Consider the following 17,434-nt stretch of genomic DNA (forward strand, 5'->3'; position numbering starts at 1 on the left):
CAATATGTTGGCATTTTGAAGAAGCATTCTATAGAGGTTTTTTCACATGCAGAACGAAGATATTTGGACCAGTGATCAGTAACCTTACATCGAGATTTGTTGGCTATTCAGCCATTGAACTTAAAAGCAGAGTCACCATGAAATTCTTGCAAGTTCATAATAAAGAACAAAGAATCAGATATGAAAAAAACCTACATGCGCTTAAAGACCGCCTCGCGAGCCGTCAACCCAAAGACTACTTCAGTCCATGAAGCTATGTCAAGGGATGACACAGTTAAAGAGGGGGGGAATGTTAGTAGCAAGCTAACTCGGATAACATTTTTGGAGTTTTTATTATAAAAACACTATTGTTTTGATGAATTGGGAATGTTGTAACTCCTACTTTCCAGATAAACAGTGTAATTGATGAGCTGGGGCTACAAGCTTCCAGATTGTATCAACCTATCTTTAGTTAGAGCTCCCAGATTATTAGTTTTGACCACAAAAACGTTGGCTAAGGTATAAAAGCCAATTTTTGTAAGTATTTTACAAGTTTTGGATAATAGAAACACAGCGTGAGCTAACGATGCTCACTTCTCTCCTTCTCACGCTTCCTACTCCCTTCCTCGTTGTCACATTGCAATGCCGTCTATTGCGTTGGAATCACAGGTAAGAGCTCTATGCATTGACGTAAGCATTTCATGGTAATCCATAGCTTTTGGCGGCACAGACCCATGACCTTATTTCATCACAAGTAGAAATTTAAGCTTCAAAATCATAAAATAAGTATAGACGGGCTATTGGGGCATCATTTTAGATGCATTCTGGGTCGAACTTGACTAGGTTAAAAACTCACTATACTGTTAATAATTGTGATTTTTTCACTTGACCTAAAGTGAGATTTGAGACCATAAGCATGTGTGCTTAGGTCTTGTAAACATGCCCTAGAAGTTTTGTAACGTTTGGATGTCGGTTGATGCTATAACGATTATGATTTGTTTGTCGATTAGCGACTAGCTCTTGGTGATTTCTGTCATTTGAGTGTAGCTTGAGTTAGATACGAGTTGTCTATTGTTTTCCAAGACATTGAAAACCTCTTGTAGCCTCTATGTACTAGTCAAGTCAGCTTCGTCCCATGAATTGACAATTATATTCGTGGTTCTTGCCATGTCTGCAATAACATAGGAGTGAGGTTAGACACCTGTCCCACAGAAGACTGACCAGAGGGAAGCGGGAATAGCTACACTGACAGTAATTACTACAGGTAGATACTGTAGTAACTCTTGAGAGCTATAAATAAGACCCGTTACACTATAACTGAGCTTCTTGGTTTTGTGTCTTTTGGCTTTCTTAACACTTTTGGGTTACGAGCTCTTAGCTTCTAGATTCACCCTGTAATCATTTACTCATGTAATTATCTGAAATTAAATCATTGTACACTGTACTGGTTATCCTTGAGCTATTAATCTAAATTTGCAAATACCATTCCAGTCTTCCAGTTGTGTCTTTTATTTCAGTATAACATTCAAGTTTAGTTTTCTATTTCAGTCTAGAACTTTGTTTTAGTTCTCATTAACTGAACTGACGAGATAAATAATAGCTCTGAATTCTAACACTCGAATAAGTTGTATGAAGGGACCAACTTCCATTCCATTTTAGCAATCACAATGGCTAGAGCTAATTTCTTTTAGACTAAAGAGCTCAATCTCCCAGTTATAAGTCTCAGCTAAAAACATGGTGCCCAAAGTCAGTCGTGGTCGCAAACCATCAACCCGGTTAGGCACTGATTCCACCCAATTTGACCTTGTTCCCGAAGTGTCAAAAACAGAGTCTGATACTAAGAAGGACCCTGAGAGTGAGAATGAGGCTCAGGAGGAGCACATCAATGCTGAAGAGGCCAGAGACTCTCAACATTCCAGTCACTCAAGGAAGAGAAGGGTTGAGTGTCAGGAGCACAAAACCATGAGTTCTTGGTCCACACACAAGGCAGCTGAGGCCAAGGGCAGCAAGGTCATTGTTCACAGTTCTAGCAAGAAATCCAAAGAAGAGACAAAGACCAAAACTGAAGAAAAAGGTAACTGGGACGCTGACACTGATCACTACAAGAAGTCCTCAAGATGCAGTCAGGTTCTCAAGGTCAAAAGAAGCAGAGACAACACCTACTGGCATGATTACACTGCTTCATTAAAGATTTCTTTTCCAGTGTTCAAAGGCAGAAAGAGATGATCCTGATGTTCATATTCAAGATTTTGAGTAGTATGCTGAGTCAAAGAATATTGATGAGGATGACTCGGGAGAATACTTTCCTCAAACACTGAAAGATGTGGCATGGAAATGGTATTACTATTATCCAGCTTGCCAACTCAGGTCATACAACAAACTAATCAAGGCTTTCAAACTTGAGTATTCATACAATAGAGGTGATGAAGACATCCTCTGTGAGCTGGACAAGATCAGAAAAGGAAAATTATATGTGAGAAGTTATGTTCAAAAGATCAAGGAGTTAACCAAGAAGTTACAAGAGCCACCTTTAGAAAAAGGATTGCGTGCATGGTTTCTGAATGGGTTCCGCAATAAGAAGCTGAGAGAGCAAGAGATACCTGCATGGACAAAGAAGTTTAATGACTTGGTTCAGAGAGCTCTGAAGCTTGAACAACAAGCTAAGAAGGAGAGAAGCCACAAGAAGCAGAGGTCCAACAGTAGCGGTTCTTCTAATGAGGATTCAAATTCTAGTGAGACCTCCAGCAGCTCTGTCAGTAGATCATACGAAAAGAGCAAGGACAAGGATAAGAAAGGGTCTTGGTCCACGAAACTTGATGAAATGGCCAGGCAAATTGCTAAAATTAGCCAAACTAAACAATCAATTAGGAGAATAGAAACCTGATGTTCCAAATGCAAATCTAAAGATCATGTTTCCAATGAATGCCCACAGTGTACCTACTGCAAAGAGTATGACCATTTATGGAACAACTGTGGCATTCGAATTCATCACTTCAAGAAGGGAAAGGATCTATCTCTAGTGGCATTTACCAATACTGAATAAGCTAAGGTAGAGACGACCAGTGTACCTCAAGAGAAAAAATCGGGTACCAGTGGTACTGGTAATGGACGTGGCAGATACCAAGGGGGTACTAGCTGAGGCATAGGTCGTGGTAATTTTGAAAACCAAAGTCTTAACTGCTATACTTGTGGAAAATATGGGCACTTTGCGGCTTAATGTCTAGAAGCACCCAATACTGCGGCTACTGAGGCGAAAGCTTCAGAACCAGTTCCAGTACGACAAATCACTTGAAGAAAAGGGGTAGTTATTGAAGAAATCCCAGATGAGCCTGTAAAACCAGTCAATCCTGAAGCTAGCAAATGGACTCAACAAAGATAAGTCTGAAAGGCTAAGGGCAAGGAGAAGGTAGTCGAGGAATGGCAAGAGCAGCAAGAACTGGTAACTAAGATCACAGAAGATCTAGCTAAGAAGCTATCAGAGTAGCCTGAGGGTTATGATGCTCGAGTCATTCAGAAGATACCAACCCAGTCTTTTGAGAAAAGACAGCCAGATCAGTCAGGATCTAGAATCTCTGAGACTATGCTTGTTGCACAGTACAAGGACTGGTAGAAGACCTAGGGAACGTCAAATCAAATTTGACTGCAATGGGAAACAATGAGTTGGGCAAAATACACACCAAAATAGAGGATTGGCACTGTGAAGATAGTCATGATTCCTTGAGTTCTGATAATAATTCTGATCAAGAGAGAGAAGAAATTCATGTCAAATTCTGTGAAAGAATTTAGAAACTGACAATTGAATTAGAAGATATCAGGAAGACTTTGCCTAAAGCAGCAAAATTCATCAGACAACGAAGAAAGACTAAAGCCGATGCCAGAGCAGCCAATTTGGCAGTTGTCAGAGATGATGAAGTGCCAATAATCCATGTAGACTACAAAGTTTGAAAACAATGGGAGCCGCTATCCGGTGTTATACTGGATGGAGGAGCAGGTGTGAATATCGCGGGGCCACATCTTCAGCAAAGACTGGGTATCACAGATTTGAAACCAACACCCTTTAAGGTTTGAATGGCTGATCATAGAGTTATTCAGGTAACTAGTATGATCGAGAATATGCAGATAAGGGTAGGGAAAGAAAATTCAAAACCATCTTTCTGGTACTGGATGTTCAAGGAGCATATGGGATGCTACTGGGACACCCATGGCTACGGCGGACGGTGCAGGCTATTCATGATTATGCCAACCAGACCCTGACAATACAAGGCACAAGTAGGGAATTTAGATCCAAACAAATAACACCAGAAGCTAGAAGAAGTCACTGCAACCAGAAGAGCTTTGCCAGAAGTATGGGGTTAAGAAGATTGAGAGGATGCTGGCAGCAATGAATATTTTTCCATTCGCGCTGAAATAGACTTGAATGCAGTATTATTTGATAAGGATCAAACTGAAAAGCAAAGGAAGCAATTTTCAGATCAATTCACAGGACTGAATCCTGGAGAAAGACCAATTCAGTTAACTGGACAGCCAGAGAAACCGGCCGACTCCAAAGAAGAATGCACAAATTCCCGTACACCAGCGATAGCCGCTGAAGAGGTGCACTCTGAAGAAGTTACTAGGGTTTAGAAAGAAATTCCAGATCTAACAGGTCCGTCCTGGGATTATGCTGAGGAGTCAACCAAAAGGAAGGGAGGTGGACCAAATTGGTTGAGGATCGATTATAGAGGATTTTTTTTGGACTTTTTTGACGTGCCATGGTTCAAGATAAACATGGAGGGTCGCAACGCTACTGTGCTCACAAGAGAGTCTAGTTTCCTTGAGGTGGATTCAACTAAAAAATGGACCGACCTAAGAGACACTTTCATACTACCCGAGCATTGTGAACAAGTAAGTCTGTAAATATTTAACATCCAATTTAATAAGTTATGTGCCTGGAAGCACTCATGTAAGTTATGTGGCTCTAACAGGTGATATTTCATCCTACAAAGTCTGCATCAAACTAGTGGTATGTCATAGAGATAGCCCCTCGTAGTGCACGAACATATGAGGGCTACCATGTGCCAATCACAACGGCATCAATGGAGGAGATCGGAGAGGATGCTCAGTCAAGCCACTGAGGTGGTGCCAGACGAGCATCAAGGTGCTACTCTCTATGGGGTGCATGCAAAGGATCTACAAAATGAAACGGAGGACATCCACCTAAACGGAGAGCTCTATATAGACATAGGGAGTTATGCTGAGCTATGCAAGGATGAAAGAGAGACATCTTAAAGCCATAAACATTGTATTTGAACAATTTTTCTCCGTTCTATAATATATATTGTATTCATGTGGCTTTTTGTCCATTCTTGTATATATTCTATACTTGAGAAATTTAAATTGTGTTTAATCATCATTGCTTCCACTCCAAGCCGAAGGAGTCCTCAAAGGGCACGCAGATCTTGTGAGTCCTCAAAGGGCACACAGATATTGCTCTTTTAACAAAGAAGCAGGAAGTGTGCATCGCTACTCACTAAGCCGAAGGAGTCCTCAAAGGGCAGGCAGATCTTGCTCTTCTAACAAAGAAGCAGGAAGCGTGCATTGCTACTCGCTAAGGTTTAATTTAAGCCGTCTTTAATTGCTCATCGCAAGAATCCCTCCCCCTTTATGAGTTCTCTCTCTCTCTCTCTCTCTCTCTCTCTCTCTCTCTCTCTAAACAGGAATCCCTTCCCCTATTATCTATAGTATAGATTATAGTTTGTCCTTATTTTCTTCTCCATTCAATATTAAGATTAAATGTTTGTGTGTTTAATGCATGTATGGATGATGATGAGTTTCTTTCTTCTTTGTCACCCGAGCAGAGGAGATGGTAAAAGGAGCGTCATTGCTCATGACCACCATCAGGTCGTTCCACTCCTTCAGTGTCTCCCTCTGTTTTGGAGCATTCAGCATGCTCCAAAACTTCATGTCAACAAGACGATCTTCATACTCTTCTAGGCACCGATGCTCTACTGGTGGCGACGACAATTGCTGTGGGGATGCCGCCACTGATGCCCCGACACCGCCTCATGTTCGACGATGCTTCTTACCTTCCCCTTCTTTGCTCGCCCCCACACCAGACACAACATCACCATCTACGCTAGGTTTTGTGTGGCTATTGGTCGTTCCTGGCTACACACCTCTAATTACTCCTCCGGGAGTCACCCCCGTCGCTCCTCGCTTCGGGGCCCAGACTCTAGCGGAGACACCTGGCATCCGTATCCCAATTGAGACGCCACTAGAGACACCACTCGAGACCCCTAGCGAGACACCCAGGTTCACGCGTCACAGATGAGAGGGCTTGTCGTACTCGATCGACATCAGTGGCGGCATCATCTTGGATGACGAACTTGCAAGAAGGTAATCTCGCGCATGCACGCTCTTTGCTCTCAGGTGTTTCAACACTACATACTAAACACTTGGAGTGAAGTGCCAAATGAACAAAAAGATAGAGTCATTAGCATGCTACATGATGAGTTTCCCGTGTCAAGTCGGGATAAGCGCTTCAATGAAGACCTGATGAAGGTTTGAATGCGTGAATACCGCAAGCACAAGCGTTCTAAAGTACAAAAAGCAATAAAGCATGGGTGGAACAGACCAGATTGGCTTGCCAAAGAAGATTAGAAGAATGCAAAGTGAGCAACGAGCGAGAATCCTTACAAGTGGAAGCAGAAAAAGGAGGTAGCCAAAGCGCGAGTAGAGACAGGGAGCTCGCACCACTTGGGGAGCAGCGGGCGGGCATCATTTGAGGCCGATTTTGTAAGTATTTTTGCATTGCCCTTTAGGTTTGGTAGTTACGTCTATTTGTACTATTAAATTCTAGCATAATGTATTCTTTATATGTTTTGAACAGTGGTCGATGACAGGACGTGACCCTACACCGTACAAGCGCGAGTACGCAGGCAGAAAGGGCTTAAATGCCCTGATGCATTCTCAGTTCTCACGGTGGCATGGTTAGTATTTCACTTTACTCTTTTGCATTTGTTTTATTTTAATGATAAGCTATGAAAATAGATTGTTTTGTAATTATATGCTTATACTTACAGAAAGTCTTATTGTTTTTTTTTTGCAAAATTTGACAAATACGCCGCTTGGACGCGATGAGACATCTGATTAGACGACATCAGTCTAGCTGTAGCCAGATAGCACTAGTTTTCTTTTGTCATAGCATGTATAATGAGACGACATGTGTACGTCTTTTTGTAACTATTGGAAAACGATGTATTTTCTCAATAATGACAATTGTGTTGTAACTATTACATTTGCAAAGCTTAACAATCAAGTGATTTTACCTATGATGTGTATAATTTTGTAATTGATTTACTTTCATCAATTCACTTTCGTCCAATTACTTTTGTCAGTTTTGTATCTTTATTCTGCAAACAATACTATGCATGATGGAGTTAATGGTTATATTGTCTTGTGGGTGACTACTTTGGGTCTATACCTTGCACTTTCTTTCAAAGGTGAATCTGTTCTTATCTTGGATTCATTTAGGTATATTTTTATTCTAGAAAAATTCAATATGGTTGATGGGTGAATGCCCTGCCACCCAGTTTTTTTTTCTCTCGGGTGTTGCTATAAGCATCTCTATATAAGGTTCTGCAACGTTGCTATAAGCGTCACTACAGAAGGATTGCAGTCGTCGCTATTTAGCAACACATGTAGTGACACCTATAGAGACGTTCCCGTAGCGACGCTTTTAGCGACGGTGGTAGCGACACTGGGGAGTAAAAAAACCCAATGTATTTTTGTTGCTAAAAGCGTCACAAGTGCACTTAACCTCTTGTAGTGACACAGGATTTTATCATTGGACATCTCTATGCCATTCCTGGACACTATATGTCCCAGTGATTGTCCCTTCTAGACCAGGAAAACAGATTTGAATGGATTCAAACAGGTCCTCTTCTCCTTACATCGCTGGATTAAAACCATTTCCAAAAATAGTAAATACTCCTCCTTGGTTGAGAATACAGTGAAGTCATCCATAAATATAGCTAAAAATTGGTGCAAGAATTCATTGAATATCTCCACCCATCATGCAACGTTGGAATGTTGTTGGAGCATTGCAAAGACCAAATGGCATGACTAAATACATGAATGTACCCCATTCAGTAATAAAAGTGGTTTTTCTATGATCTTCAAGAGCAATCTTTAACTGATTATAACCACTGTAGCCATCCAGAAAACTATACATATCATGGCCTGCAATCTCATAAAGAAGCATATTAGTAAAAGGTAATGGAAAAGGATCTTTGATAATCCACACAGACTCTGCGCTTTCCATTCTTCTTTGTTACTACCACAATAGGGAATAGCCTGTCACTACTCGTGACTTCTGTGATGAATCCAACCTTGAGAAGGTTGTCAATTTCCTGTTTGACCTTCTTAGTATAGTTTGGATTCATTATGTACCTTTACAGACGCACTAGTCTAGCATCAGGGTTCAGAGGTATTCTGTGTTGGCAAACCTCTGGATCTACACCTTTCAAATCAGTATGTTCCCATGGGAATACGTATTCGTATTTCTAGAACATAAGTCGGGATTTTTCTTTCATTTCTAACTTAAACCTAAATGTAATCTAACTTAAATGTAATCTAACCTAATCTTAAGTCTAACCTAATTTTAAATCTAGCATAAATTTTAAATATAAGTTGAATGTAATCTAACATAATCTTAGATCTTAATCTAACCTAATCTTAAATGTAGTTTTAAATCTAACCTAACCTTAAATCTTAATATAACATTTCATTTCATATTTTCTCTACTTTTTTTAATCTATCTCTCTCTCTCTCTCTCTCTCTCTCTCTCTCTCTCTCTCTCTCTCTTTGACCCCTAAAAAGGTAGGGGGAAGGGGGGGGGGGGGGGGGGGGGTAACCATTTAAAAAGTAGGGAAGGGGGGGGTAAACCATTTGAAAAGTAGGGGGGGTAGGGGGTCTTCTCTCTCTAGCTTTTTGGACAACTTGTAAGTGGTCTCTTAACTCTCCCATGCCACCTAAGCAAATCCGTGGGTCAAAGAGGTAAAAAAAATGACTTTTTTCAAAAAAACTCTATTCCCCCCTAAAAAGTACCCCCAACATATATACATATTAAAAAAAAAGATATTTAAGTTAACTTACTCATAATTCAACATTTTTTGACTCCCTCCAAAACTTTTAGGAAATTCCCCCCAAAATTGAAAACTTTCCCTCCTAATCTAAGCTCCTCTCCTACACCCATCCCCCTTGCACCTACACCTGCTGCTGCACCTACACACCCATGTCTCCATCCTTCAAGCTCCATCTCTCCATCCTACAAGCTCTATCTCTCCATCCTTCAAGCTCCATCTCTCCATCCTACAATGCCTCTTGACGACGTGACCAATGTCCTAGCGGTTCATGCGGTAGGTCTCCAGGGCTTTTCCTACGCGTACCTCAAGAGTATGTTCCGACAAAGAAAACATGCTTGGTACATTACCTTCATCCAACGAACGCCGCACTCAAGGGGAGAAGAATGTGGATCTCTGGAGAGACGGATGCTTGTATCCAAAGGATCCTTCTCTCAATGTTCATCCGTCTTTTACAAACATTCCATCACTGTTGCAATACGTTGGAAATGGAGAGCAAGGTTTGTTGGGCTACTGCAAGAGACTCAACAAACACGAGATTGCGCGGTCCGAGATCTACTTGAGTCATTGGCAGTTGCCGAATGGGAGTTTCCACAATCGTCAAGATCAGATGCAAACAGCTACTAGTGCGCTTGAGGAGGCAAAGAGCACCATCACAACCAAGGAAAATGTAATTAAAAAGCTTGAGGATACTCTTTCACACATGAAGAGTACTGCCATGGGAGGTAGGATGAGGAAACGAGAGTTGTCCAAAATTCAGACTCTTGCACCACGTGGAGGTGCAAGAAAACGAAGGGTGACAGCTATGAGGTAAGATGTTCTGTCCCTCATGTTGTTTAAGTCTAATACCGCTCATCATTGTTGTTTTGGGTAATAGAAACTTTGTCCAAGAAACGTGCGGCGGCGAGAATGCATCAGCTAGGGCTTCTTTACTTCGTTCTTATTTCAACAAAGAGGATTTTATCAGGATTCTTGATGCTCCAGAGGCAAAACACTTGAAAGATGCAATCACTAAGAGAGTTCTTAGTGATTTTTCTAATATTGTCACTGATCTAGATGTTCAGGATATTTGTGATGCTGTTGGGATTAGTACGAAGGGCTATCAAGCAATACATCAAGTGTTAAAAGATGCATTAAGAAGTCGAGGAGTCACGGAAAACCTATTCCCACTTCCTCACAGAGTGGCGATTGCCAAGAAGGTGTCAAATGAAGGTGTTGTTCACCGATAGGGGCCTACTTGTATATTGAAGACACGATGCCTCTTCAGCCGCTCCGTAGCAAATCACAAGGAAGGAAGGGCTGCGGGAAGGGAAGCGGTGCTGTTTCTAACAGTGTGTTGTGGACCGAATGGTTTGTTTACACCAAATTCAACAATATCTTTGTGGAATTGATACGATTGCAGTAGTCCATGGCTGTTTTCTACAATTTGAGTGATGCAAGTTAGTTTAGAGTTTCCTACATGCTCTATGATGTGTCATAACATGCCTTCTGAGGCTTTATATTGTTGGCAGTTCTTGAAGGCAAGCTTGTGTTCGTGCTGAAGTTGGATGAGTGTGTAATTGTTAAAGGGAGAAAGTTGGAGAGAATGAGCATCACGCTTATGAATGAAGTCCTAGCTTATGCCAACCAATCTTGCAGTTTGAGTGAAGCGACAAAGCCCTCTTTTAGTGTGCAATCAGAGAAGGATAAATGGTGGCTTGGTGCAATTGAAGTTCTGAAAGAGACACATGAAGTCCTTGCATGGATTTTCAGTAGAATCCCATGGGTCACAGAGGTCATTAAAGCTCAAATAAACGGTGAGAAGCTCATGGTTCCAGGACGTGGGGAGTTTGATGTTGAATGGCATTTAGGTGGTGATCTAAAGACCATAAAGTGCATGCTTGGATGCAAACAAGGTGCAAATTCTTTACTTCCCTGTCCATTTTGTGTGAAAGGGCACAAGACAAGTCGAGCAACTCAAGTGGAAAGTCAGGACGAAGATAATGATGACCATATAAATAGGGAGTGGCAAACTTCGGTTCTTTCATGTGATATGCTACAGGTGCCCAATAAGGATAGCAAAGATCCTGGATGGAACCCCATAATTCCCTTCTCCCTCAACAATGTTCACTTTTCACTACAAGAGGCTATTCATATTAGCGACGCTCACACAACGACGCTCAAAAAAAAAATTCCCGGCGTCGCTATAAGCGTCGCTATGAGCGTCGCAAATTTACAAAGAAATTTGCGACGCTCATAGCGACGCCGGCTGGGCTAAAAAAATAACCGAGCGCGCCCAAAAACTCAGATCTCAGATCTGAGTTTTTCGGCGCCCTCAAGCAAGGAGCAGGTAACGCTCTCCCTCACTCTCTCTCTCTTTTTTTCTTCTCCACACACACACACACACACACACACACACACACACACACACACACACACACACACACACACACACACACACACACACACGAGGAGAGGAAGGAGAGCCAGGTATGCTCCTTCCCTCTCCTCATTCTCATGTGCCCTTCCCCTCTTTCTCTCTCCCTCTCTCTCTCTCTCACACACACACATATACACACACACATAGTGTTTTTGAGAGAGAGAGAGAGAGAGAGAGAGAGAGAGAGAGAGAGTACAAACAAAAACAAAAACGCACACACACATACATAAACAAAGAATGCACACACACATTGAGAGAGAAAAAGAGAGAGAGAGCATGCATAAACAAAAAACGCACGCATTGAGAGAGGAAAAGAGAGAGAGAACATGCATAAACAAAAAACGCACACATTGAGAGAGGAAAAGAGAGAGAAAACATGCATACAATCCAAAAAAACGCACACACATTGAGAGAGAAAGAGAGAGAAACTAATTTAACGTCGTAGGAAACTAATTAAAATTAAAAGACCTAAAGATCTAGCCGACGAGGAGTTGAACTCAAGACCTATTATTCAAGAGGGAAATGGCATAATCAATCTATCATACTTGGCATGGGTGATAGAAAGGTTATACCATTTATCTCTTTTTATTGGCACACACATCCACACACGCGCACACACACAAGAAGAAGAGAGTTATAACGTCGTAGGAAACTATCTTAAAAGACGTTAAAGATTAGGTTATATGTAGACTTACATTAAATTAGATTTAGGTTTATTTTTTAACTAGATTTACGTTTATTTACGCTAGATTTAGATTTACGTTATATTAGATTAGATTTAGGTCTCCATAGACTGCGATGCCTGCATGAAGCGGGTGAAGAAAGCCCTCAATGGAATATAGGGTATTGCTGCCTTCACTCATGGTGGGCTCCGTCGATCCAAAAGTACTGGTGAAATGTCTTCAGAAGATAGGGAAGAAGGTGGATCTTCAGGGCGGCAAGAGTCACTACATCCCCGACACAATGACCATCTAGACAACCTCTAGTCATTCAACAGCAACTTCAAAGTTAGTAACAAGAGCAAGAACGGTCTAAAGGGCCAATTGCTGTCGTCAGATGTGGATGGAGATGAGGCAGCATCACCGCCGGAAGTTAACTCTCACATCTTTAGTGATGAGAATGCCAACTCTTGCCGAGTTATGTGAAAAATTATGTGTTAAATCAGTTTTAAGGTTCTTATAATCCCTGTTAGTTTAGTTCTTTGTTTTTAATATAACATAATTTACGTTAGATTTAGATTTATGTTATATTAGATTAGACTTAGGTTTATTTAGGTTTACCCACACACACACACACACACACAAGAAGAAGAGAGTTTTAACGTCGCAGGAAACTATCCCAAAAGACGTTAAAGATTAGGTTAGATGTAGACTTACGTTAAATTAGATTTAGGTTTATTTTTAGTTAGATTTACGTTTATTTAGATTTACGCTTATTTACGTTAGATCGAGTCCACGCAAGAATTACTTACGGTTTAGGGTTTAGAGTTAGACGAACAGTGAAAAGATCTACTGTGAAAAGATGTTAAGATGTTGTGAAGTGCTACAGCTAGAGAAGAGGCAAAGGGGTTTTGTCCACTACATGCAGTATCATGTAGACGTGGGTGTGTAGATTTCTTGTACCCACAAATATAGGTATTGACCAATAAAGACGAGATTATAACCCGGTGGTTCTGATCTCCGTGCACCTCTAGACCGAGGTGTGCGGGGATTGGACATGACTAGAGAATGTGAGGGAGAGAGAGAGAGAGAGAGAGAGAGAGAGAGAGAGAGAGAGAGAGAGAGAGAGAGAGAGAGATAAGACGAAGAATGCCAATAGAATATTAAATTTGTTGTCCAGGTTATAAGTTTTTTATCCTCATTATGAGTAGCGACGAGGATGTGGGACCGTCCAACCGAAACACCTATCTCTCAACGAGGGTCTTATGTCCTTGTAATCAATGCAAACATGCTCTGCGACGGACAAGACGTGTTTCTTTGCAGCACGTTCGCGAATTTAGCGAGTTCGATCCATCTATTATAGATCGAGTTGTTGCCAATTATAACTCGTCGGACTCTGACGCTGGCCAACAAGCAGCAATCTTGCAACCCAATAGACGTGTTCGCAGGCGCTTTGGTCAAGCAGCATATGTGAGGCCACAAGATGTAGCCTCTGACAGCTCGGGGGATGATCATGCAGAGCACATTCCCAACGAGGCAATGTTTGAGCCCGAGATTGATGAAATGATCGAGACGATCATGGATTCAGAAAGGCTTATCTATGATGATATGAAAAGTGAAGCCGATACGCCATTGTATAATGGAGCACGTATGTCTAGATTGAAAGCACTCCTGGTTCTTCTCAACATGCAGGCAAAGTTTGGATGGAGTGACACTAGCGTCACAACGCTTTTCAGGTGATCTATTACAATTAGTTTACTTTAATAAAACTCTAAATGTATAATGATCTGATAGATTTTTACACGACTGTATCATATTTTTATGTTGTGTAGATTGCTGAAAGAGCACATACTACCAGCTGACAATGTGATGCCAGATTCCCGAGATGAAGCAAGAAAGATTTTGCGAAACTTGGGGATGGATTACAATTCTATCCACGCTTGTCCTAATGACTGCATTCTTTTCAGAGGGGAATACATAGACATGGAGAAGTGTCCGAAATGTGATTCCGAAAGATATCGAGTAGATCTCCACGGGACAAAAATTCCACAAAAGGTTTTGCGACATTTCCCTCTGCTTCCTCGCATCAAGCATTTCTTCGAATGTAAGTCCATGGCCGCCCTAGCATCATGGCATGAGGAGAATAAATCTTCGGATGGTGTGCTACGAATTTCTGCAGATTGCGTAGCGTGGAAACATATAGATGGAACATGGTCGGATTTTGCCAGGGAAGCTCGAAATTTGCGCTTAGGCCTGGCTATGGATGGCGTAAATCCATTTGGTCAAAGATCAACATCTTACAGTGTATGGCCCGTTGTCATCGTCAACTACAACATTCCCCCGTGGTTGACTACGAAGAAGGGGCACCTATGGCTAAGCTTGATTGTGCCAGGGCGATATAAAGTGGGGAATATGGATGTGTATCTTCGTCCACTATTGGAAGAGCTACAACAATTGTGGATTGGCATAGAGGTGGTGGATATGAGCCGACACACAGGACGACGGAATGCTTTGATCAGAGGCATTCTAATGTGGACCATGCATGACTATCCCGGGCTAACAGAATGCTCAGGTGATCTATTGACACTCCTCCTCAGACACTGTAAATCTTGTTTTTTCCCATAGTTGATCTATTATCATGTGTATACATGCAGGGCTTCAAACAAGCGGATACAGAGCATGTGTCACATGTGGACCTAGACTGAATGCACGTAGGGAACCCTCACTGAAGAAGCAAATCTACGAAGGTCATCAAGCGTATCTTCCAGAGAATCATGTGTTACGCGATGGCTTTTTGGGAAGAGAGCCACCAAGGATGTCTGCACAAGCATGGTTAGAGCAGAAGGAGATGTGCGATGACGGATTGCCTCCAGGGATGAAGAGACTATCTCTATGGTACGAGTTACCATACTGGCCCCGACTCATGATCAATCACTTGCTCGATCCAATGCACATATTCAAGAATGTGGGTAATCTACTATGGGACCATCTGACCGGCAAGAAAGATACTTTGGGAGCCAGAGTTGACCTTAGAAATGTGGATCGTATGGAGCAATATTGGCCGCAAACAGCGTCTGATGGATCGATAAAACTCCCTAAAGCACCATGGATTTTCACAGGAGCCCAAGAACGCAAAGTAAAAGAGACCATTCGATCTTTGCGGACCCCCACTGGCGTAATGCACTCGCTCCGAACGTGTTTTACTAAAGAAGGAAAGCTTACCGGTTTGAAGTCACACGATTGGCATAAAATGTGTCAGGTACGTTCATAGTGGACTTTAATATCATTGCATAAAATGTGGACTTTAATATCATTGCTGCACATACTTTACAGTTTATTTTACCGGTTGCCATTGAGGGATGTTTGTCTCTCGACATCCGTAACACAATCTACAAACTTGCAAAGCTGGTGCAATGGATCTCACAAAAGGAGATCAACGTAGACTCCATACCATTCGCCAAACTAAATGCTGCGGAGCTTGTGTGCATGTTTGAGAAACATTTTCCTACTACAATGCTAACCATTCAGGTGCATCTTCTTGTTCACATAGTTGATGAGGTGGAAATAGCTGGCACAGTTCATTCCAGATGGATGTTCTTCTTAGAACGTTTCATGAAAACGCTTAAGGGATATGTGCGTCAAAAGGCACGTCCGGAGGGTAGCATGGCAGAAGGTTGGTTGGTATCAGAGTCCCTAGTGTACATTGGAGAGTGGCTAGACGGATTTGATAAATCCCGGGACACGCTATGGCGAACCATAGATGATGAGCGCATATCTGGGATTGTCATGTGCAATCTCGGTGTTGAGAAGAAGATGACGGAAGATCTAGAGGCTAAAATCAACCGATTTTGCATGCTTCACAATCCAGTGATGCAAAAGTGGATTTCACAATATGAGGATGCAAAGCAAGAGCGACAAAGGGCACGAATCGAGTGGAGACGGGGAAGACGACCACCGATGCACTATCCAGCGGTTCTGGAGAGCCTACCAACCTTCATGAGCTTAAGATGGTTGCACAACCAATTGAAAAGCGCACAACAATGCGGTGACGAAGTGACTGAAGAAGAGTGGGAGTACTCTCGGGGTTGTGCGACCAAGGTAAGTTTGCAATGTACGACTAGCAAGTGACTTTATTTATAAACGTTTGAACGGCCACTCATAATCTTTGTTCGTTGTAGTATAAGTCATACACAGCAGCATGGTGTAAAGGTCGACATTTTAGGGTGGAACGAATCGACAAAAAGCGTTTTACTCAAGATTGTGGAATCATGGCAAAATTTGAACAGTCTAGTCGACGACGTTCCTCTGATGCAGATCCTGTGGTGGCGGAACTCACTTACTTCGGCACGCTGCAAGAGATTTTGAGGATCGATTACAGAGGATTTTTTGTCGACTTGTTCGACGTGCAATGGTTCAAGATAATCATGGAGGGTCGCAACGCTACTGTGCGTAGAGGAGAGTGTGGTTTTCTTGAGGTGGATTCTACTAAGAAATGGACTGACCTAAGAGACACTTTCGTACTACCTGAGCATTGTGAACAAGTAAGTATGTAAATAGTTAACATCCCCCTTTTACAAGTTATGTGCTTGAAAGCTCTCATGTAAGTTATGTGGCTCTGGCAGGTAATATTTCATCCTACAAAGTCTACATCAAACTGGTGGTACTTCATAGAGGTAGCCCCTCGTAGTGCAAGGACGTATGAAGGCTACCATGTGCCAATCACAACGGCATCAATGGAGGAGATCAGAGAAGATGCTCAATCAGAAGCCGCTGCGGTGGTGCCAGACGAGCATCAAGATGCTACTACTGTATATGGGGTGCATGCAAAGGAGCTACAAAATGAAACAGAGGATATGTGTTTAAACGGAGACCTCTATATAGATATAGGAAGTTATGCTGAGTTATGCGAGGATGAGAGAGAGATCTCTTAAAGCCACAAATATTGCATTTGAACAATTTTGCTCTGTGTTGTAAAAGCTCTGGCTCTCTAAGTACCTTCCATGGTGTATAACGCTCTTTTTTACTCGCGCTCACATCTTTTGATTGAAAATTCTGAGTTTTCGACTTGCCTCTTCTATCACTCAATTCATAGCGTCATTGTATTTATATGCGTCATTACGTCATTGTATTTAATGGTCTTTGCGTCATTGTCTACTCTATTCATTCAATATAAAGTTTAAATATTCGTGTGTTTAATGCAGGTATGGATGATGAGGAGTTTCTTTCTTCTTTGTCACCGCAGCAGAGACAGTGGT

Source organism: Adiantum capillus-veneris, chromosome 18, assembly GCF_014529385.1.
Source record: "Adiantum capillus-veneris isolate H3 chromosome 18, ASM1452938v2, whole genome shotgun sequence".
Lineage (NCBI taxonomy): Eukaryota > Viridiplantae > Streptophyta > Polypodiopsida > Polypodiales > Pteridaceae > Adiantum > Adiantum capillus-veneris.